This window comes from Artemia franciscana, chromosome 10, assembly GCF_032884065.1.
Source record: "Artemia franciscana chromosome 10, ASM3288406v1, whole genome shotgun sequence".
In the NCBI taxonomy this organism is placed as follows: domain Eukaryota; kingdom Metazoa; phylum Arthropoda; class Branchiopoda; order Anostraca; family Artemiidae; genus Artemia; species Artemia franciscana.
Genome location: NC_088872.1, coordinates 18,023,987 through 18,047,506, shown reverse-complemented (window position 1 = coordinate 18,047,506; position 23,520 = coordinate 18,023,987). Strand labels below are relative to the sequence as shown.

The following is a 23,520-nucleotide window of genomic DNA, read 5'->3' as shown; positions in this document are numbered from 1 at the left end:
TTGATCAAATAATATCAAGCACTTTATCATAAGACTGTTAATTAGACGTCAACAAGCTCCCCAAGTCCTTCCACAAAATTTATTAGATTCTCTATCTCGCCAGTTGTTAGTAATATTGATATAGATTGACCAGGGTTTTCGATTGTGTGTGATGTATCGAGCCAAACATCATTGCCAAATTGGTAATGTAATTATAGTCTTCCAATATTTATGCCGCTTCTGTGGTAGTTCTTACCTATGGCAAACAGGAAGCTTTTTCTTGAAATGTCGTAGATGTCAATCATAAATAAGTGCCAAAGGTTTTTGATTTGGAATTGTCTCTTTTTTATACTGAATAGTACCATTCTTCCTTTCATCTTATTATGAGGCTACACATATACAGTGGGAGGCCTTGGGTCCGTACCTCCTCCCAAATTTTAATCCCCAAAATCTTTCCAGTGATGGGGGGCCTCTGATCGTACAATATATAGGAACTACAAGAAGCTATATTGCTAAATACACAAAAAAAAACAAAAAAAACAGAAGATTCAGATCGAGAAAGGTATTAAAATCTCCTCCCCGTTGCATCAGTGCTTGCCATTCCTTCTTCCGTACATTCTTACACCAGGAGCCCCCAATCCCATAAACTGAAAAAGACTAGAAGTTATGGGGAAGATCAATTTTTGGCCTGGTGCCACCCCATCCCCTGCGTGCCTGCACTAAGATACTGGAAATTTGCTGATCTGAATGTATTTTTTTGCTAAACTACTGATGCGTGGCCCAAGAGCCTTCTTATTTACGCAAACCGATTAACTGTTAGGGTCCACGATCGGCACTCTTTATCTTCAAGCATTGAAACTAATCTGGCTGAAGCGATACCTTTAAGAAACTGAAAAATATCTGAGAAAACATCAATAAAACCGTAAGCCCAGTGGATGATATTCAGTGGTATTGACACACTGACTTTCTGTTTTATCCAGTGGTTCTCCCGTTTTAATGTTCATTTTTAAACGCGATATTTGTAGGCGTACAGAACAGAATTCCAAGTATACGTTAAGACCTGGGTATAGAAATGACCACTTTTGTAGGTAGTAAATGACGCAGGTTCAGAGATTTTCCCCAATTTCTCAAAAGCCAAAAGTGGGGTGTGGTCTCACTGCCGTCCCTCAATGATTTCTCTGTAGGAAAGGTATTCTTTTTGATAATAAATACGTGTGGAATCAATTCCCCTTCCCTTCTATATTTCAAAAATACAATCTTTGGAGTATTTTCATTGAAAATAATTTTATTTGTATTTTCATCTGAAAAATTTAAAAACCAAAAGCTTGCCCCCTCCATAGATTTTGAAAAATACATTTTTCCCTCCCCCGCATTTGTACGAGTTGAAGCTACTTTATACACATGGCAACAACAGAAGGAGCAAAGTGACGATGAGTTCAAACTTGATTCAGTACCAGACTACATATTATTTTGATTTGGACGTGGATCATTGATGATTGCTGATTGATGATTGCTGATCAAAGATGATGATTACTGAGTCCAATGGATAAAAGCTAACTGGTGAATAAAAGCATAATCGCGTTAAACAATCTTTATTTATCGACGCATCTTTGAAGTGCCGAAAAAGCTTTCAAAACCACTTCTTTAATTTTGTTTTCCGAATCGCTTTTCAGACAATTTTGAACTTCTTAGATAAAATTATAGAATACACCTGATGTGTCTTTTTGTACAAAGTGAAAATATAAACGAGTTTAGTGTTACTAAGGATGCGGCAATTAATAACAACCAGTGTATTATGGTCTCTAAAGCGCTTTGTCTACTTTATCAAACAGTTCCTGGTAACGAACTGTAGTAAGGAGCGACCCAGCTCAATAGTAACCAAAACTCTAAAAAATTGAATTTTGATATCAGTAGCTACATCAAAAGAATCGCATTTTAATACTGATTTTAAATATATAAGTTTAATCAAGTTTAGTCTTACCTATCAAAAGTTACGAGCCTGAGAAAATTTGCCTTATTTTAGAAAATAGGGGGAAACAACCCCCAAAAGTCATAGAATTTTAACGAAAATTACACCATCATATTCAGCATATTAGAGAACTCTATTGCAGAAGTTTCAAGCTCCTATCTACAAAAATGTGGAATTTTGTATTTTTTGGCAGAAGGCAGATCACGGATGTGTGTTTATTTGTGTGTTTATTTGTTGTTTTTTTCCCAAGGGTGATCATATCCACCCAGTGGACCTAGAATCTTGCGGGAGGGCTCATTCTAACGAAAAAGAAAAGTTATAGTGCCCTTTTTAAGTGACCAAAAAAATTGGAGGGCACCTAGCCCCCCTCCCATGCAAATTATTTTCCCAAAGTCACCGGACAAAATTCTGAGATAGCCATTTTATTCAGCGTAGTCAATAAACCTTATAACTATGTCTTTGGGGACGACTGACTCCCCACTCCTTTTTTTCTCAAAATCATATGATCAGAACTATGAGAAAGCCATTTAGCCAAAAAATGTAAATATGCAAATTTCGTTTCAATTATTCATCTGCGGAGAGCCAAAATCAAAACATGCATTGACTCAAAAACGTTCAGAAATTAAATTTAAAAAAAGTTTTTTTAACGGAAAGTAAGGAGCGACATCAAAACTTTAAACGAACAGAAATTACTTCGTATATGAAAGGGGCTGCTTCCTCATCAACGCCCCGCTCTTTACGCTAAAGTTTTTACTGTTTTAAAAAGTAGAGTTAAGAGAAAGAGTCAAACTTTAGCGTAAAGAGCGGAGCGGTAATGAGGAAGTGATGTCAGGCATCTAAACGGAAAAATAAAAAAAAACGCCTCAATAATAAACAAAATAGAAGGATCCATGGACATCCAAAATATAATTCGTAAATGTAAGGTGTCTAGACTGAAAATGAAAAGCACCTCAAACAAAGAAAAGAAAAAACTGTTTCAAAGTTCTCACCATCGCCTAGGATTCATTAGAAAAATAACACTAGCTCTTATGGGCTCTGCATCTTATATTGAATTAAATTTTGAAAAAAATTATTTCCTGGAAATGTTGCTCTCATAGGATTGTAGGTAGATAGAAGGGGCTAGTAACTGTAGTAGTACACCAGTGTAGGGCTATGTCTGGAACCATTGAAGGGATACGAGGGGTTAGCAACTCTAATTGAGGGAGAGGGTTCTGTCTGGAGCCATTGAAGGGATACTATTTTTATACTCTAATCGGTGTCTCAATTACTCTGGAAATACCCCCTTCCGTGTAAAATATTTCCCGGAAACCAGAACACGCGAAAAAAGCCCCTGGATAATTACCCCGGAACATCTCCACATGAAAAATTTGGAAAAGAAAATGTAAGAAAATTAAAAAGAATTTCATATAGTGATTCTCTCAAATCCCTCCAATGTAACATTTCTCTTGGAATATTCATCTCCCCTCCTCAGGAATGTTCCTGTATAAGGAAGATTTTCCCTACAGATACCTACCCCAAGACCACCCCCCCCCAAAAAAAGTCTCTGTACTTCCCAATAACAAGTACTATACATAAACAATGGGCAAGTTTCATAACTGAAAGGCCTGTCCCCATGGACTGTGAGGGGTAATTTTACACCTAAAGACATAACGATTTTATTTTTCAACTATACTGAACAAAATGGTTGTCTTAAAATTTTGATCAGATAATTTTGGGGAAAAATGGGCGTGGGAGGGAGCCCAGCTGCCCTCCAATCCTTTTGATCATTTATGAATTACAATAGAAGTTGTGATTTCCATTCGAAAATACCCTTTCCCGATCTTCCAGGGCCGTTATTTCGATATTCACCTCTGGAAAAAACTACTGCTACTATTGCTACTACTATGACTACTACTGCTACGGAGTAATTTTTTGTTTTTCATATTGTCAATAAAAATACCATAAATACATTTGTCGATGAAAATATCCCAAAAAAAGGTTTTTCAAAAAATCTAAAATGAGCAATGTCAAAACAGACTGATTTTCTTGGTACCAGGCTGGATGGGAAAACGAAACACGAGGTGTTGTGAACCAAAAAGAATATATAAAAGTAATACAGAACTTGTGATTTCTTATAACTTATCAATCACGAGAGAATTAACAACTAACATCCATCATCAACCCTGTTAAAAACTGTAGCAACAAAACTGACGAATTTTGAACCCAATATGAATTAGACCTACGTTGCATGGGCAACGTGAAGTGTTGCGGCAACCTTTGTCCGGCTTTGCCGATTAAAGTGTTGCGAGAGCAACACTTTGGTTTTGTTTCTTCGCTATCGGTTAAATGCTGAAGTTGTCAAAACTATCAAAGCTTTCAAAACGGCATATTCAAAGAAGAACACAATCAGTAATCACATGATCAAATTCTTCAGCGTTGAAAAAACAACAGCAAAAGAATATCGGAAAAAGGGACTAAATTGAGTTTGCAGCCAGTTGAACTTTATCCTTTTCAATCGTAGACATCGTGACGGATGGAAACTTGGAACATTATCTTATATAATCTAGTTGGTATTATAAAGCTATCCGTAACTTTTCAGGATCAAATACCATAGATGTGCACCAATTTGCACAAATTTGTAGCCCCTCATGAACCTCCTCTAGCAACCCATTCTTGCTTACAAGTCCCTCTTCCGTGAGAGACAAAGAATAACACAATCAGTAATCAGATGATCAAAGGCTATTCCTCAGGGTTGAAAAAAAAAAATATTGGAAGAAGGGACTAAATTGACTTTGCAGCCAGTTGAACTTTATCCTTTGCACACCATAGGCTCTGGCTCGAGGACAAGCAAAAACCATCCTTTTTGGCCCCAGGCAAGAGTCGTACGGAGCTTTCCAAAATATAATGTCATATTCATCAATCCGGCCCGAGGTCCACACTAACAGCCGATTATTACTTACTAGGCCCCTAAATGTCACTTTGCAGCCGGTTGAACTTTATCCTTTTCAATCGTAGACATCGTGACGGATGGAAACTTGGAACATTATCTTATGTAATCTAGTTGTTATTATAAAGCTATCTGTAACTTTTCAGGATCAAAATACCATCAGGGACCCATAAATTTCCTGTAATGACTCGCCATCCAGGATCGCTTATTATTGGATGGCGAGTCATTACAGGAAATTTATGGGTCCCTGATTCCATAGATGTGTACCAATTTGCACAAATTTGTAGCCCCTCGTGAGCCTCCTCTAGCAACCGATTCTTACTTACAAGTCCCTCTCCCGGGATATACATCCAAGTTCACCGGAAACAAATAATGGGTACACCAACTAGCAAAAGTTCCAAACCCCTTGTCGCTGAAGTCATTGTAGCCTAACAGCCGATTATTACTTACAACTCCCCTACATGTCTTACAATCGGGAACCAAGTTGTTCTTACCATCAATTACACCAGAAACAGATAATAGGTACACCAATCAGCAAAAGTTGCAAACCCCTCATTGCCAAAGATGATTATAAGCTAATAATCGACTGTTGCTTGGAAGTCCCCTACATATCTCACAATTGGTATCGGCCTATTTTTGGTTCAAGTGTGTACCTTACCACTGAAGTTGTCAACCCCTTGAAACTTTCAAACTGGTGTATGTCATGAAGGAATTTTTGTAACAAAAAATGGATGACATATACTTTGATCAGCTCATCAAGGTCTATCGATTGTCATTGAAAAAAAAATTCTATCTGTCTTAGTTCAAAAGTTGACTTTTTTGCCGGAGGCCAACTTTCTAACACCACCACTTAGAAAGGAGCAAAGGATAAGCTCTAATTTCTTTAGCAATGAGAGAACTTTTAAAGTTTAAGAGGTATATCTGATACCATTTCTCTATTGCAATCCCAAGTAGAAAAAAAAGAATGGTAAAGTCAGCTGAAATCACGAACAGAAATGGCTAGAAACAATAGATGGCAGCACTTTCGGACCCGTGGGAAAATCGCACTTTTTTGTTTCTGTAAATTTTTCTATTTATCACTCAAAGAAGATATATTGGCTGTGGGGCCGGGGAACTACCGCATATATTTAACACTTATAGATTTTAGTCCATCTTCAATTTGAAACTGGTGCCTGCCTGCTTGCCTGCTAGAACGGAGCTTTCCACTCGAAAGCAGAAACATTGTTTGATGAAACGAAAGCTTGGCTGCACAACTTCAGATACTCCTCTCTGACATAGGCTATATAACTCCACTTCACTTCGCACACCATAGGCTCTGGCTCGAGGACAAGCAAAAACCATCCTTTTTGGCCCCAGGCAAGAGTTCTACGGAGCTTTCCAAAATGTAATGTCATATTCATCAATCCGGCCTGAGGTCCACACTTTCCGTAAAAACCGCACAGGTTAGACCCTTACCAGTTTCCAGGAATAAGCTGAGATCGGCGGCATAGGAAAAAAAAAAAAAAAAAACCGGGACAAAACCAAAGTGTTGCTCTCGCAACACAATTATATAGCCCGAGAAACAAAACATCTTTCTATTTTTAATAGCAGAGAGGTGACATAAAATTTTAGGGGCATTTTTAATAGTATTAAAAAGAAAGGACTCGGGTGGAACAAGGCTGTATTCAAGGCTGTACTCTTGGAAATGCAATAGAAATACATAAAACACATTTTGATCCATTTTTTTGTACCCAACCCCCCGAAAAAAAATACACGGCCTAGGATGGAAGCAACCTCGTAAACAGCTATCCCGTTCAGTTTAATTTTCATCCAACTTCATAATTAGCCAAAGTCACAATTTCATTAGATAAATTTATTTTCATTGTAAATTGACTTGATATAGATGGTTAACGATAAATTATAAGCTGTGAGTAACTATTCAGACGTGTATGTACCATAAAAAGTTAACTGAGCGTAAAGCACTGGTGATAATGAGATCAATTCGGTATAGCAAATTAAAAGGCAAAGGAAAAAAAGTTGGGTTAAAAAATGTTAGAAGTTGATTGTCGTAATCAAACAAAAAATTGACACTAAGATAAGAACCTCCAACATTCTTTGTTTATATACGTGAACGAGGTTTTACTTTTATATCATTAGAGAGTTTTCCGACTTCAAGAGAACGTACCTTGAAATCACGTTAAACGTTATCAAAACATAGCTAAAATAATGAATTAATTTTTTTTTTTTTGCCCATCTTCGTTTCGTAGCGGATCTTGCAAAAGTTGAAGCTTTTAAGAATTGGATCGTTGAAGCTAGCTTAAGAATTCCACCTTATGCTTTAATAGCTAGGTCAAAACCCTCTGTCAGAAAACAGCCTATTGCCCAAAAAAAACAACAATACATTGCAGAAATAGGCTAATGGCTCTTCACCAGGGTTACCAACTGATAAAAAAATCACTAGATTTTAGTGATTTGTTAATTATTTTAGTGAATTTCATTAATAATCGAGTGATATATTCGCTGAAATTGTGATTTATTAGAGGTGAGTAGTGACGGGGTTCCAGTTTTGAGAGAGGCCCTATCCCTTCGAATCCCAGTCCAGACGCTTTTTAGAAATTTTTCAAGACGCAGGTGCTAATTATGTCATGGGGAATGTTTTCTAAGAAACAAATGTGTCTGTTAAGTAATAGGGAATGTTTTCAAGATATACAGGTGACTGTTACGTCACAGAGAATGTTTTCTAAGAAATGTAGGTGTCTGTTACGTAATTAGAGTTGAGAGTCACCTAATCTTGCGTGACTTGTTGAATCTTACGATTTGCTTCAGTATTATTTCTGCATCGCAAGGATAATTATTTACATCTTATTTTTAAAAAAGCGAAAGATGAAATATTCCAAGAAGACGTGTGTGCATGATAAAGTTGTCGTAGCAATGAATGCTAGCAAAAACAAATATATAATTTATGAAACAAGTGCTAACGGTAATCTTATTGGAAATATATACGTGCATTGTCACGACATTAAGGAGTTAAATTTCTTTGGAGTACCGAGAAAGTCCAAGTGTTATAGAGGTGGATATGCGAGAGTAACATCTCCAGAGAAACTAGTCTTGAAAGAAAACGCAAACCTAAAACTTTTAGTTGATAGCGAAGGCCAACTTCCTGCTGATGGTAAAACGTTACCCGTTGATAGATCTTGTCACCATCCTCCTACTATTACTCTTCAACGAGAGGTAAAAAGAAGACAAATGTTCCCCCGCAACTTTATACAACATATCTTTTCTAGATGCAAAAACTTTTACCTATATTAAAATAATATGGTAATACAGAGAAGTCGCAAGTAAAATAAAATGGGCACTAGCAGACATTATCTGCAAAGAAGTTAAAAATCAATTGATAAAAACAACCCCCATACACCAATGATAGTTTACCCACGGACACACTCATTGAACCATGAATCAATCTACAAAAAAGGAGCAAGTTTATTGCTATTGAGATCTATTGTTAGCTTATATTCTTTAGTGAGAGTGTCAGGATTAAAAATGGATAAAGTGGACAGGCAGAAAATTAATAAGAAATCTTGTTACTTTGGAAAAACGGTTAATTCTAGATGATAATTTTCAAAGATATGTCAGTGCAGAAGAGAATCTTCAATAAGAGAATGATTGAAGATATAATGAGAAACGAGTCTCTGTCTTTGGATTATTGCCTGAGCCTCATGTACCGTGGCCCCAAGGTATTTACTAAATTTACTGACATACTAATTGAAACAAAATAAAATGATACTGCACATGTGTTTGAAGATTACCCAGAGTTTCAGTTATTCTTCCTATTTTTCATAAGCGATCAACATACGTGACAAGTGTTAGCAACGAAAATTCATTAAATTAATCGCAAGTCAGTTTTTTTGGAAGTGAGACAGTCAACATCGATAAAATGTTTTACGCATGTCCATTATTTTGTACCGTTGAGCAGCTGGTCATCCTGTGAGAATTGTACTTTTGTTGATGACTATAATGATGACTATAATGTTGATGACTATAAGCGTAGATCACGAAACCCATGTAAATTGCATAAAGCACACGCAGTTCAAATTAAAGACTGTCATTCCTGTCTTGAAGAGATTTGTGACTCATACTAGAGGTTTCCTATGCTCTTATTGTCACTATAATAAATGCGATCAATGGGAAAATACTTATCCAGCATGATTGCAAAAAATCCTAGACGTGATTTCAGTTTATTTTTAAGAAACTGATATCGCTGTGGTTTTAAATTGCTTTGGCTAAAAGATCCTGGTCTAGTCTTCAATTATTGGAATAATTAGAGAATCAGTTCTCTACGACATCGCTGTGAAGATACCGGCTACTATGATTATAAACCTACGGACTTTTATTTCTTTGTTACAGAACGTGATTCTTCATATGAGAATTTTGTGTGCGACATTTCTTCAAAAAAGAAAATTGAAACGCGGGAATTTTATAATATAAATCAGGATAGTATTGCTGACTTTACGAAGAAATGTAAAATATCTCGAGATTACAAAAGTCGAACTTTCTTATCAAATGTTCAGCCAATAACGCTTTTATTGGACTATGACTATGATACATCAACGTATTATACTTCAATAAAACCTTTTTAATGTGGATTAACAAACTCACTACCCAGATCTGTTTGAACTTTCCTATCAGAATCTTGTTCAAAGTCAGATTCAAGGGCTCTTCCGACTTCATAGCCTCTATTTGAACACAATGGAATGAAATGTGCATAGCGACTAAAAACACTGATTAAAAGTGAAATATACTTCTACAGACTGTTGTGGCGTCTTAAATCTTTTTTAGAGTCAAAAGATCTACTTGTAATACAGTCAATGGGAAAAAAGGCTTCACAATCATAAAAATAGTCAAGAATATCGACATCTTTCAAATCACATAGACGATACGCTACAGGTTTAGTGTCTCAGACTTTTGATGTTTTAAAATTACAGTGGACCACAAATGTTTTCGTTTTCAAAAATATTGCTTCTTCGATTGATTTGACGTGTATCACCAACATTAAATTTTCTCTAAAGAACGTTTTCATTGGAATATTGTTCAAGAAAATGTCAAATTTATTGTTACTGTGACGAACTTCAAGAGGGCTAAGATTGGACAAGGATCGATGAGGAGGTTGATTATAAATCAACATGGTTTTATTTAAATCTTGAATAAAAGCAGCAGTATTTTTCAACTTACAATATCTTGAAATTGAAAGTCGAATAGTTCTTATAAAAAGTGAAGCAAATTCAGCCTTAATCGGACTATGACTATGATAGAGTGTTGTATTATATTTCAATCAAACCATTTTTGAATGTGGATTAACAGATTTACCACCCCTTCCGGTAAAGTTTGAATTTTTCTATAAGAAACTTCTTCAAAGATAGATTCAACGGCTCTATCAACTTCATCGCCTCTCTTTGAACGTAATGGAGTGGCATAAGCATAGCAACTAAAAACATGGATTGCAAGTAAAATATACTTGTACGGTCTATTGTGACGTCTTTGAATCTTGTCTAGAGTCAAAAATCTGTTTCTAATATATGCAAGGTGAAAAAGGCTTTAGTTTTTCCATAATAATTACCACAAACCCTATGATTTCGATGAAGAGTGTAGCTGGGTGCCTTTTGTCAATACTCCCTCGACAAGTTCTTTTAAACTCCGGTGACTCGAGCAAGTGTGAGGGGGAAGTATTCATAACTCATAAACTCGTTTCAAAACTTGAGCCATTTTGAATGTAAACTTGTTGTGAAGCGTCCGCTACCTTTTTGCAAACTAAATGTGGTGGAAAGACGCTTTCTTTTAATACCTTTTAAGTCATCACCCCGACTTGGCGTGCTTTCCAAAACAGTATATCCTTTGCTATTTCTCCAGATTCCCTCAGTCGATTTAAAACGTGTTTATTTCCAATCAGACTTTTTGGAAAATTTGATGAGTCTAAAAGTTTAGACAAATGACTATGAAACGATTCAAGTTTTTACGATTTGCAATCAAATCTGATACAAAATCAATTGAATTTTAGGGATTCTCGTGGATTATGACTTCATTCTTTCTGTCATCGATTTGTATATGTTCATCGTCAGTAAGATAAGTCAAGAGTCTTTTGCTTTGCTCACGACAGGAATGAGGCATTAGTTCTACAACACTTGATGAGACTTTTGATGAATCCTCTTTTTGTTTTGGCGTTTTCAAAGTTTCAAAACTTTCAGAAGTTGGAGCTTAATCATTGAGATTAACTTTGAGTGGTCTTTCACGATAGGGTTTATGCGTATCGACACGTCGAAGGGGATTTAGAAGCAAAATTAATTTTTTATCATCGGGAATTCTTTCATTGTTAACGAATTTATCAAGCTTATGTTCAAAGTACTCTTTTGGTGAAAGAGCAAGTTCTATTGGAAAAATTTCTATGGTTTAGCCATTTCATGGAATCGTGTTTACAGGTCCCGCGATTATCGGCAATAACAATTAAAAGAAACTACCACCCGCTTGAATAAGCCGTTTCTTTTAAATTTGTTTCTTTCTCTTTGCAAGCTAGGAACAAATGAAAAATGTTGCTTTGTCTGTTGCCTAACACTGTCTGGCAATTGAATATTGCCTCCAGTTAAATTTAAACAAAGCTCAGATAGGAGCTTAATAAATTCCTTGTCAATACCATGTTTGAGAATAGCTTTCCTAAGCCGCGGTTTTAATTACCTAGAAGGGAAAATAAATGTCGTTTTTCATGTAGTTCCTTCACTGTCATGATGACGACTAATTACCTTTTTTACTAATCAGGGGTAGATATACGGTAATTTTATTGTCAAAAATATCCTTGAATACATATAACGATCCAATAGAAAAAATATATACATAAGGTTTATTAGTAGCTTCATTGTATGTTGAGAGTGTCAGCTAGATATATATGTTTGTTTAAAGTTATAAGAGAACTTGAATCACGGACAAACCTATAGATAATATCTTAAGTACAGTTCAAAGCAAGTGTTCTCATAGGGCTACTCTAATGAAAGAGATTATGGAGAACGACGGTTACAGAAATATTTTCGTATAATCACCCATAATCAACCATGAGTTTGGTTCAATAATATTAAACATGTGAAGTCCCTGTATGAAGTTGAAGTCGAATGTAATACTCTTTATTTTATCATAGGACTGTTGCCACACAATATGGAAATAATAAATATGTATTGTATCGTTAAAAGTATTGTTTTGCCAAAAACTCATGGTCCGCAAAGAAATGATCTGAATAGAGTTTTAAATTGATACATAATCCTTCAATGTCAAAATACAACTAATCGAACTTAGTCTCAATCGTTGGATAAACAGTCAAAGATAAAATGCGTTGTTTCCTTAATACAAAATAAATAAACTACAAAATATATTTACACAATCACTTGAACATATTTAGAGACTTAACAACAAAATTAAAAGGTACTTTGACATGTATACCTCGCCAGCACGGCAACCACTGCGAGCGACCGAGCAGGTGAGGTCGGAAGATGTGGCAGCCAGAACGGTAGCTGGAAGGCACCAACTGCTGCGGGGTGATGATGGTAAATTCATTGTATATTATTAAGCAATTTTTAAATCATTAATTCCGCTTTGCACAAAAAAATATGTAAAAAGCACTAGAAACTTCTAGAAAGCACACATTGCTGAGCTGGGGAGTGATCGATCCCCCTTCAACCAACTATTGAGCTTTGTCCATACCAAGATACCGTCTATGCTCTAAAAATACGTCTCGATCAGAATTAAGGTAGTGACCACGTGGTAGCACTCTCACACCTTTGTCCGATATATGACTTTGTCCGATATGGCCGACATAACATTTTTTGACTCGAACTGTATAGTTTTTCAATTTTAAAGAGCGAAAGAACATGACCTTCACTCTTGGAACTAAATCGTTTTCTAAACGGTTCCTACAAACACTCATATTGAAATTTGTCTTTACATAGTTCGATGGCACCCTCTTGCAGACTTATTTGATATCTTCATTGTCTGTTTGCACACAGTACATCTTCGCACCTGCATTCACATCTTTGGATATCAAGTCACTCCCCATCTCAGATTTTAAAATGAGCAAATTATTTGGGGCCTGGCGCTTCACTAGCTCTGGATAAATGGACCCATCCCAGTTGGTTTGGTCCATCCGAGTGCTAATGTGTTCACCAGTTTCTAAATCATCCAAATAAATATCTGTCTTAACTTTTAACGGAAGTAAATCAGTGTCTCCATAATATACTCAAACTTGTCCCTGCTCCGGCCATTGGAGCTTACACACATTGCAATAAAATTCTAACATGCGTCTTTTTGAAATTTCCAAAATGGCATTACCAGTGGCAAAGTTTTTATTTAATTTTACACTTCTTTTTTCTATATAATAGGACCGTATTGGAGTCTGTGACCGTTAATGATGTGAAATTTGGATCTACCATGGTTCGGGTACATTCTTTTAGGTGGGTTACAACGTCAGAACTACTCCTATTGCACTCACTCTCGCAATTCTTACTAAAATCTTAATTTAAAATGAACATAAAGATTTCCCTTTCAACCTTCGTTTTCGCCTCAGATCGTTTACTGACAAAGATGTCAATAAAAGTCTTCATATATGGCTTTCGGTTGAATTACAGCGCTCTATAAATCTTTTAACACCGAAACCGTTAGGCCAGCATACACCACAAAAGAACGTGGTTTAATGACCAGAAATTAACTCGTAAGTTACAACCCTCTACGTTTCAGGTATTATACGGTTCTAAAGAGTCTTAAAAACTTAGTGAGGAGGTATTTACATCCATTTTCGGGGTTTGTTCCACTCTGGTCCCAAGGAGGTCCGCGAACAAATCCTCGATTGTTCCATTAAAATTGATTTTGGTTGGGGCCTGGAAAAAGACACATTTTTTTTTAGTTTCTTTGAAGTATTTATGATTTTAAGAAAAGGAATAACAATCTATGGCTTCACAATCCCCCTTCGGAAATATCGGGCCAGGGGCCCTTAATTATGCTGAAAAGGAATGTTAATCTAAGGACCCACAAATCTCTCTTTTTTTTTTAGAATGCAAAGTTTTCAACACTAGAATGCGTTATTTTTAGAATCATCAAGATCTTAGTTATTTATATTGAAGCAATGTCTTATTTTCAGCTATTTCCTTGGGTACCCCTCAAAACTATAGTGAGCATCCCTGATATTTTCTTTCATTATTGAGTTGAAAGAAGAGAAACCTATTTGGCAATGCCACTCAAATCTCTTTATTAAATCGCTTTTCAACAGTAGAACGCAGGATCCTATGAAAACACCTTATTTTCAGTACACTAAAAATAGCTAAAAGCATGGTGAGAAGCCCATTTCCCTTAGGGCCAGAGGAAGCGTTCTCAGAACTATTGAAAAGGTTCCTATATAAACTAAAAGGAATGAGCTACTTTTTTAAATATGGGAGATATCATCAATATTCTAGTTTCCAGAAAAATTTAGTTTTTACTGAAATGCCCTTCAAAGAAAGGATTATTTTTAGGATGGGGCAATATCATTAACTTTCCTCCCAAAAACAAATATTATTTTACCATTAATAAATAAGTTTTACGAGATATATCAATAAATTTACACTTGCACTAAGATCAAGAGCTCCATCTTGCATGTTTGGCATAGAAGACTCCGAAACTTAAGTGTCATGGGGCTTGGGGCCAAAGGGGTATCATCATGCCCTTGCAAAGCGAGTGTAGAAGGTCAGGTAGCTTCACTGTCATAAGATGCAGGTCTTGAAGGCCCGACGACTTCTTGCATGTGGATCACAGATGGGCTAGCATTCTCCCCCTGTAATGGGACTGGTTCTTGGGCACTATGCATAATCCTCGCCCTCTTTTGGGGAGGGTATTGGTCAGGGTTATCCTTTTAAAAAGTTGAGTTTTAGTTTTCCTTGAAGTCAAAAACTACATCTTCTGTAGTAAAAAACATAATTAGCCCACTATTACATTCCACTCCTTCTATATCGATACTAGAAAACCATAGTTTTCACGCTCCCGCGATGATGAAGAAAAAATTCCGAAAAACTAGTTTTTAAAAGAAAATTAAAGAATTCAACTAGCCAAAAAAAGAATTAAATAATCTACCGAAATGTTTTCTTTTCCTCAATTAGTTTGTTTGTTTTCATTCTTGCTATAATATTATTGTAAATGCTCTGTACAATGTAGTTTAATTGTAAAATTTAAACGCAATCCCCTTATTTATCATTGTCTAATGTATATCTGCTCTCCAGCGTAAATTGTCATGCAAGTAGTTTTCGCGAGAATAAAAGAAGAGCTTTAAAAAATATGCCGTTATTCACCCGTCTGTGAATACAGGGTTTTGCGCTCACTTATTTAAAGGTGATAAAGTAGGTTTGGTACGCGCCTCAAAATACGTTCTCAAAGTATAGGTACCCAGTAGATTAGTCTCATTTTCAAAATTGTAAAAATTAGATAAACTACAATTTTATGAGGAGCATGTTTTATAGAGTAAAAAGCCATAAAATTAGTAAACTTCAGGGTTAGAAATAGGAGGGAGATTAGGGGCTCATTATTATTGTCGAAAAAGGATGCTTGTTAGGTTTTTTTAGTATAATGAAAGAATATCATCCACTCCTCTTATTGACAAAATATATTTATCGAAGCGTTTAGGCTGATTTTTCTCGGTCGAGAGCAGCTGATATTTATAAGCGAGTCTATTCATCCGATTGTGTTTGATAACTTTCCTCAGGTATTTATTTGAGATCTGTCTAATTGGCTTGATTTAGCAGACAACTGGATGCCCCCATACTATTTAATAGCAGGTGTTCGGTAGAAAATGAACCTTTTACATCATTAATGATTTACCCCAGCTAATGCCTTTTTAGAAACTTGCTTGAAAGCACTTTTAATGAATTTGCGAAAAATTTAGCTTATTTTATCAGTGTGAGAATCACAGTAGCTCAAATTTGGTTGGTGGAGGGTATAGAAAGAGAGGCTTACCTGTTGATATCTTTGAGACATATCCGGCATATTAAAGTTGAGGTATGTCAGGCTCAAGATTGTATGTAAGACTAATGAAAATTCCGTTCTACTAGCCGTTTTTATACACCCCAGGGACAATGAAATTTCCCATTAGAATAATAGCGTATGAAGTTTCTGTTTTCCGGGAAAATAACGGGGATCCTTTGTTTCATAAAAGCAATAGTCTCTGTAACGGTTCATACAACAGAAAGTGGCGGAAAATTCGCTAACAGGAAATGGCGGATAGACATGAAAATATTAGTATGATGCAAGGATCCTACCTTACTTGAGGGAGGACCCTGAAGGTTTTTAAAAGGAGTACTAGATTTGGCGGGGGTCTGGAGGTTTTTTAATCATAAAAGCCAAGGATATTTTGGGGTAAAGAAGCCCTGAAAGTTTTTTAAAGACTCTCTATTATGTAACAACCACGGTGATCCTGGGGCAAGGAAATCCTTGCCCTCGCAGATTTTTTAAATACTCCCTTTTAGGTTACCTGCAAATGTAAACATTCCCTATGACATAACAGACACTTGCGTCTTTTAGAAAACATTCCCCGTGACATCCATGACAATTAACACCTGCGTCTTGAAGAAGTTCTAAGAAAGGTATCGGGACTGGGACTCGAAGGGATAGGGTACCTCTCAAAACTGGAGCCCCGTCACTACTGAGAGGGCAACTCTGCTCTTTGCTTAGGCACTACTAGCTTCTGATTATGAGCAATGTAGTAAAAGTGAGAACAGTAGCGTAAACCCTGATGATGGGTTGCCACTGAATATCACGACTTACACTAGGTTCACACACAAGCAAAATTCGATCAAAGTCACAATTTAACTGCCATTTTTGATGATTATAGTTGCTCTATAAAGCGATTTATCACGATGAAAAATTCAACTAATATCGGTCAACAGAGTGATTTTCCCCGCAATTTTTGAAACACTTTAGCAGCAGCAACGGAAGACGAAATTAGTGTTGAAAATAATTTGACTGAGAAGCTCATCACGGCTGTCCAATTCAATAAAACTTTTTATGAAAACAAGGGATAGGCTAAGGGGTGAGAAAAATTTAGTTTTGGTTTCAAATACGCTCTTCCAGCTTTGAATATTTTGTCAGTAAATGTTGGGTGACTTGGAAATCCGATGTAGACCAAAAAGGGAAACAAAATTGCGCTTTGATAGGAATGACAAATATTGTCAATCACTGTAATTTTTTCCGTGTGAACCGAGGGTTACAATGTTACCTCGAGACTTGGACATTCATTTTTTTAAGTAAATTTTTTTTCTCGAATACTGTGTGTATATGAGCTGTTTGTAATTTCTATATAACTGGTTTTAAATGTGGTTAATTTGAAATGCAGGTGGTTTCAAAACAACTAAATATTACTTCTTAATGAGAACTAGTAATTTCTCTTTTGTCATTCGTCTTTTTTTGTCTTTTTTAAGCTTATAATGAAAAAAAAATAACTTTGATAATGAATATGGGTTTGCACTTTAGCTAGAAAGGTAGAATTAGAACACCATGAGGCTGTGGTCACGGTCGTGGCCTCTCAGACGCACTTGGAGGGTTAACAAAAATAATAATTAAATAAATCGGATCTTGAAGATTCTAAAATCTTTTTAGATTCTATGCTAATTAGTATGCCTCTTTTCTCTTTATTTAAAATCTTTTTCAGCTATATGTTAAATCTCCTTCTAAATCTTCTTTCTTATAAATGTCCTTGTCCTGTTCCAGTGTTGTTTTTTTTTTATTGTATATGCTTTATAAAAGTGTTTTATTTTGGTTTTGTTGTCCTATTGCTAGCAAAGCTTTTTGGGCTTAGTAACTCTTTATGTTTGCAATTCATTTTTAGTATTAATAAATTGATTGATTAAATGGAAATCTTTTTCAAATTCTTCTCTTCACAGCAGATACTCAGTAGTCCATCAAATATAAATTTAATATTTGTGGTGTATTCCGAGTGTCAACAGATTACTTTTAACATATGATAATGAGATACAATATACTAGGAACGAGTTTTGTGAGTTTTATTCAATCTCATATCACTTTTTTTTACTAATTCAGCCGTTTCTCCTCAAATTAAATTTCCGCCTCCATGAATCTATTTGTTGTGCAACATTTGGATAAACAGTGTCAATTCTGTTCATCGAATTGTTTAATTTTCAGCTGAAAAGATAATAAATGTGTAAAACACAAGGTACTGAAGTTTTTTTTTTTTTTTTAATCCCACCTTAAGCACAGTAGTCATTATCCATTTGTGCATTATTTTCAAAAGAGTCAAATTTCAAAAATAGAGTTAAGAGAAAGTGTCAAACTTTAGCGTAAAGAGTGGGCGTTTAGGAGGAAAAGTCCCTTTCATATACGGAGTAATTTCTGTTTGTTTTAAGTTTTAATGTTACTCCTTACTTTCATTTAAAAAAATAGTTTTTTATATATTTAATTTCAAGGCAGAAACATATAACAATTGCACAGAAGGTTCAAATGAAAGACAAATTAACCAGGGAAAATACTAATCAGTAAATTGTAGAAATCTTGATTTCTTTTTTTAGGTGGAGGGCAGCAGGAAATGTCATACCTATTGGAATCCAAATCATGTTATGATTTTCAATATGTTCCGCTGGATTGCCCGAAGTGTCACTGTTGCCTAGGACAGCCCCCTATTTATACTCCTACCCCGATGACCACTAACAGGGCTATTCCGTTTTTACTATTGATTAGAATATACTACTATCAATTTTGAAACTTGTTATCTATCTATACCAAAGCCGTGTAGATTAATAAATATAGTGAAAATCAATTAAAAAATTATATGTTTCCATGAAATGTCAAGAAAAAAAATTTAATTTAGAGCGAGCAAGAATTATGTAGTGGAAGATTTTTCAACATAAAACGAGCAGTAGTCATTATAAATGAAAAGCTGAATCTTCAAATGAACTGAAATTAAAAAAGAAACCAAACTTAAAACGAACTGAATTGCCACAAATATGCTTAGTCCTGCCTCAACCACAAGCCCACCCTCCCCCCAAGTCATAAAGCCATTCTTTATTTCACTGTAAACTAAACAGATAGCTGAAATTGAAAGTTTTCTATCGAATTTACCGATTGGTTTTCAGTAAGTTTGACAGAAACTGATCAAGAAAGCACACGATGAATTACACTTTAGCAAAACTAAATCGATTGTACAGATAAACTAATCTTAAATTCAAGTACCGGAAATTTGATCAGGATTTAATCTTTTAGTGATACAACAGAAAAAGTAAAAAAATTTAAACATTTTTATATTTTCAGCAAAGCTAGAACAGTTTCTTGCAAGGGATGGGTATAATGGGCTGGTTAAAAAATATTGGCTTACAGTAATTTCTGTTCGTTGGAAATTTTATTTTATTGTTCAATATAATCTCTGGTCGCTTCCAATTTCATCGTTTCTGTATTTGTTGTAACTCATAGTAAACTCTGCCCGTTTCAAGTTCAAGGTTTTTCAAGGTTCAATCGGGTTTAATTGAAAAAAAGGAAATAACTAAACTTAAAGTACACTGCTCTGTGACAAAACTCACGCTAAGACTTTACATAATCTAATACCTGCCCCCTTTGAGTTTTAATTTCACTCTGCTCTTCATGGAAAACCTTCTTTTGTTTGATTTAATAATATGAAATGACCTTTGGTCCCTCAGACCACGACTATAAAACTAGGTATAAATATCAAAAGCGATTTGTTGGTAAAATGCATTGAAAAAATTGTATATAATGATAAACGTAATGATAAACGAAAATGAAAAACAAAGAAATATAAGGTTAGAATATTTGCGAAAATGACAATTACGACGAGTCAAAAATAAAAGACGTTTTCAGAAACACAAAAACACAGGTTAGGTTTCGTGTACCAAATTTCGTGTATCAAAAAAGGATTTGATAGCCCTCTAGCGAATATTGAATGTCAATATCACCAGATGAGCGATTTTGTTTTTGTCTGCATTCATGTTGAAAAAAGGAGGTACCGCTGCATATTAGCTGTTTCATAAAAGTGCCAAAGATGCATGTAAATTGACTACTCCAAAGCTACCGACTTAACCATCGTAGTGTTCAATAAATACCCTGTTCCCTCTTGTGTATGTTTTGTGCTCAACCGCGCGATGATCAAAGCCCAATTTTGCTAGATTGGCTTTAATAAAAACTCAACTTTTGGTCTGCGTGGGAGAACTACAATGATGAATATTTTAAAAACTGTTTTATTGTTTTTATTTTCATTTAATATTTTAAACGAAGACCTATTATAGGTTTATATATTTTTATATGCACAGTGTTAATAAAGATGTTAGGTACGTTCAATACTATGATCCATGTTACTTCTGTTAAGGTAATATTAGTATTTACTTGTGGCACATAAAGTCAAAATTGTTACACGAGTTCAATCATCAGTTTCAGCTCAGAAGAAATTAAAAGGAAGGATTTATCGAAGGAATAAGAAAAAAATCAATTAAAACATTTAGTTAACAACAATTGTTGAAATATTAAGGTTCAACATAAAACCAGAGATTCATACTAACTGCTGGACAGGCAAAAAGGGATCCCCCCTCTTCCTAGGCCCTCATAACCTAGAATGTTTTTCTGAGTGGGACTACGTTAGGATACACTAGGTCTATAGGAAGACATGCTTTAGACATCTAAACCGGCTAATCCCTATATTTCTTTCAATGTGTTATTGTTGAGCTCTGTGATTGAATTTTACGTTTTTGCTTGCACTGAAGTTCAATACGAGTAAACTTTGCAAAAGAGACAAATTACAAACATCATCTCAGTCAGATTATTTCAAACAAAATGACGCCTCGTGCTTTCTTTTAGGCTAATGCTCTCATGAGACAGCCTTACCCAAACCATGTGGAAAAAAACGCACAAAGCCTAAAAGAACTTTAGAGCCTTGTTTTTTATATAGATTAGCCTACAATACCGCAAGCACTTGCAAAGATGTCTTTTCAGGAGCGACCAATGTTTTGAGAGGCATAACTTCGCTAAAGGTGCTAACAAAGGCAAAACAGTTCGTGGTAACGAACTGTACGTAGGAACGACACGGCTCAATAGTAACCAAAACTCTAAAAAGCAGAATTTTGCTATCATTAAATGTAAGTAAAATTCAATTTATTATACTGATTCCAAATATTCAAGTTTCATTAAGTTAGGTGTTACCCATCAAAGGTTACGAGCCTGAGAAAATTCCCTTAAAAGACCAAGAATCTTAATGAAAAACATCACAACAATCAAACTCAAATGAGTAGAAATTATTCTGTATATGAAGGGGCTACCCCCTCCCAAGGGCTACCCAGCTCTTCACTGCGATAAATATGAACGAGAGTAAACTACCCATTCCAGTTTGATTGCAAAAAACCCAGCATGAAATTCTAATTTTTATGAAAGAAAATAGCATTGATGTGGGTTTAATTGTGGGAGGAGGAACCTGACTTACGTTTCAATTACGTTTTGCTTAAAAAGGGCGCTAGATCTTCAAATGAATGAGCGTTCTTTTTGTTAATACACGACTAATGACTGTAGGTGGTCACATGCGTGATCATCCTTCTCTGAAAAAAGAAAGACACCTCGTTTTTTGTCGGTACTAGCTTTAAGGTGCTAGGAGATGGTAAATTTCAAGTTTGGGGGGGGGGGGCTTAATTCCCACTTGTGAAAACATGCAATCTTCTCCTGCAAATTTATTGATATACATCTTGTAAGCTATGACAATAAACAATCAAGAGAGATAAAACTCTACAAAAAGAAACTTCAAACGAGACGACGGCCAGTAGAATTAAAAGACTAAAACAACGCGGATATTTCGCCTGTATAAAACAAGGCGTCTTCAGCACAAGATAGAAAATTAAAAGAAAACTAATCTAAAAACAAATAAAAACCACCACCAAATATAATAAATACAATTGTCGCTTCTTATCCACGTAGGGAAAAGCAGCTATGCGAGTTACTTCAATGAGAATCAAAGAGCAACTGAGGAAAAGTTTATGAAAATTGAAACTTAGTTAATTATTCTGTTGCGAAATAATCCTCTGGTAAGCTAACATTGAAGCAACTCTTTTTGGTCTAGTGGGTAATCTTGTCCCCTGGTGATTGTGTAAAATTTTAATTACCCCATCGACTATTGGTTCATTTTTTAAAAGAATATCATAAATCGGGTCAATATTTAAATTCCCTGTGTCTCTATTTATTGAAATATTAGCAAATACATGTTTTTTAATTTCTATAGCCTCCCTCGCCCACTGAGAAAAACCTTTATCATTAGAAATAGCTGTAGCCTCATCAAATTGTATAAAATGTTTCAAAGAGTTCGAACAGAACTCTTTGAAATCCTTATATATATCCTCGCACTTTTTCACGTTACAATTTGAATACATGGACACTATATCAAAACTACAGAGAATTGAATTCTCCTCCAGTGTGAATTTTTTTTTTTTTACTTATTAGTAAGATCAGTGGAATTTTGTATGTATGATTTTTTTTTACAATTTATGATATTCTTTTAAAAAATGAACCAATAGTCGATGGGGGAATTAAAATTTTACACAATCACCAGGGGACAAGATTACCCACTAGACCGAAAAGAGTTGCTTCAATGTTAGCTTACAAGAGGATTATTTCGCAACAGAATAATTAACTAAGTTTCAATTTTCATAAATTTTTCCGTTGCTCTTTGATTCTCATTGAAGTAACTCGCATAGCTGCTTTTCCCTACGTGGATAACTAGCGACAATTGTATTTATTATATTTGGTGGTGGTTTTTATTTGTTTTTAGATTAGTTTTCTTTTAATTTTCTATCTTGTGCTGAAGACGCCTTGTTTTATACAGGCGAAATATCCGCGTTGTTTTAGTCTTTTAATTCTACTGGCCGTCGTCTCGTTTGAAGTTTCTTTTTGTAGAGTTTAATCTCTCTTGATTGTTTATTGTCATGTCTGGCCAGTTCGGCTTAAGAACTTTCATTCGGTAAGCTATGAATGACCGCCCCCAAAAACTATACTGTATGAAAAAAGGGTTAGATATTAAACCGAACAATTTCATAGTGAGTAAAGAATCTTCGCCAAATAATCCGTTTTATATGCAAATTTACGTCGGTAGGGTTTTGCTTCAAGGAGGTTTGCGATCTCGTTGCTAAAAGCACATACCTTAGCCAAATTTCAAAGGAGAGGGGGAGGATTACACCATATTTTGACTATAATAATGTTCTGGCATGAGACAGCCAAGTCATTAAAGCCATATAAATGGCACGAAAAATACAAAAAATGTATAAAGGCACATCCTGTTTTTAATCTGGAGTCTGACGCATCCAAAGAGGAGTTTCGAATCCAGGTGCTCCTTGATATCAAAAGATTCAAACCCTTTTCCTATTAATATTTTAGTATCCTTCAGTTCATTCTCCTACTCTCTGATTTTTTAGCCCCCCCCCCCCCACAATCGAAATACATACCAGCACAAGTGCCTGTCTGTAGCTCAATGAGCCTTTAAATAGTAATGTTGTCGGTCGAGAGACTTGTAAAAAATGTTTATAGAAGCAGTTCGCGCTTGTTGGAAAGTCGTGCATTACAATTAAGACTCATTTCCAGTCGTGTTCGCCAGGGGGGAGGGTACAGCAATTGTAAGAAATCAGTCTGT

The 23,520-nt window shown here is 35.4% G+C and overlaps 1 protein-coding gene across 3 annotated transcripts in view; it reads right to left on the bottom strand.

The window, feature by feature from the left end:
- The window catches only part of LOC136031863 (pro-neuregulin-2, membrane-bound isoform-like), a 116,160-nt gene that overhangs the window by 57,968 nt on the left and 34,672 nt on the right, over positions 1-23,520 (bottom strand). The gene's annotated exons all lie outside the window — the stretch shown is intronic.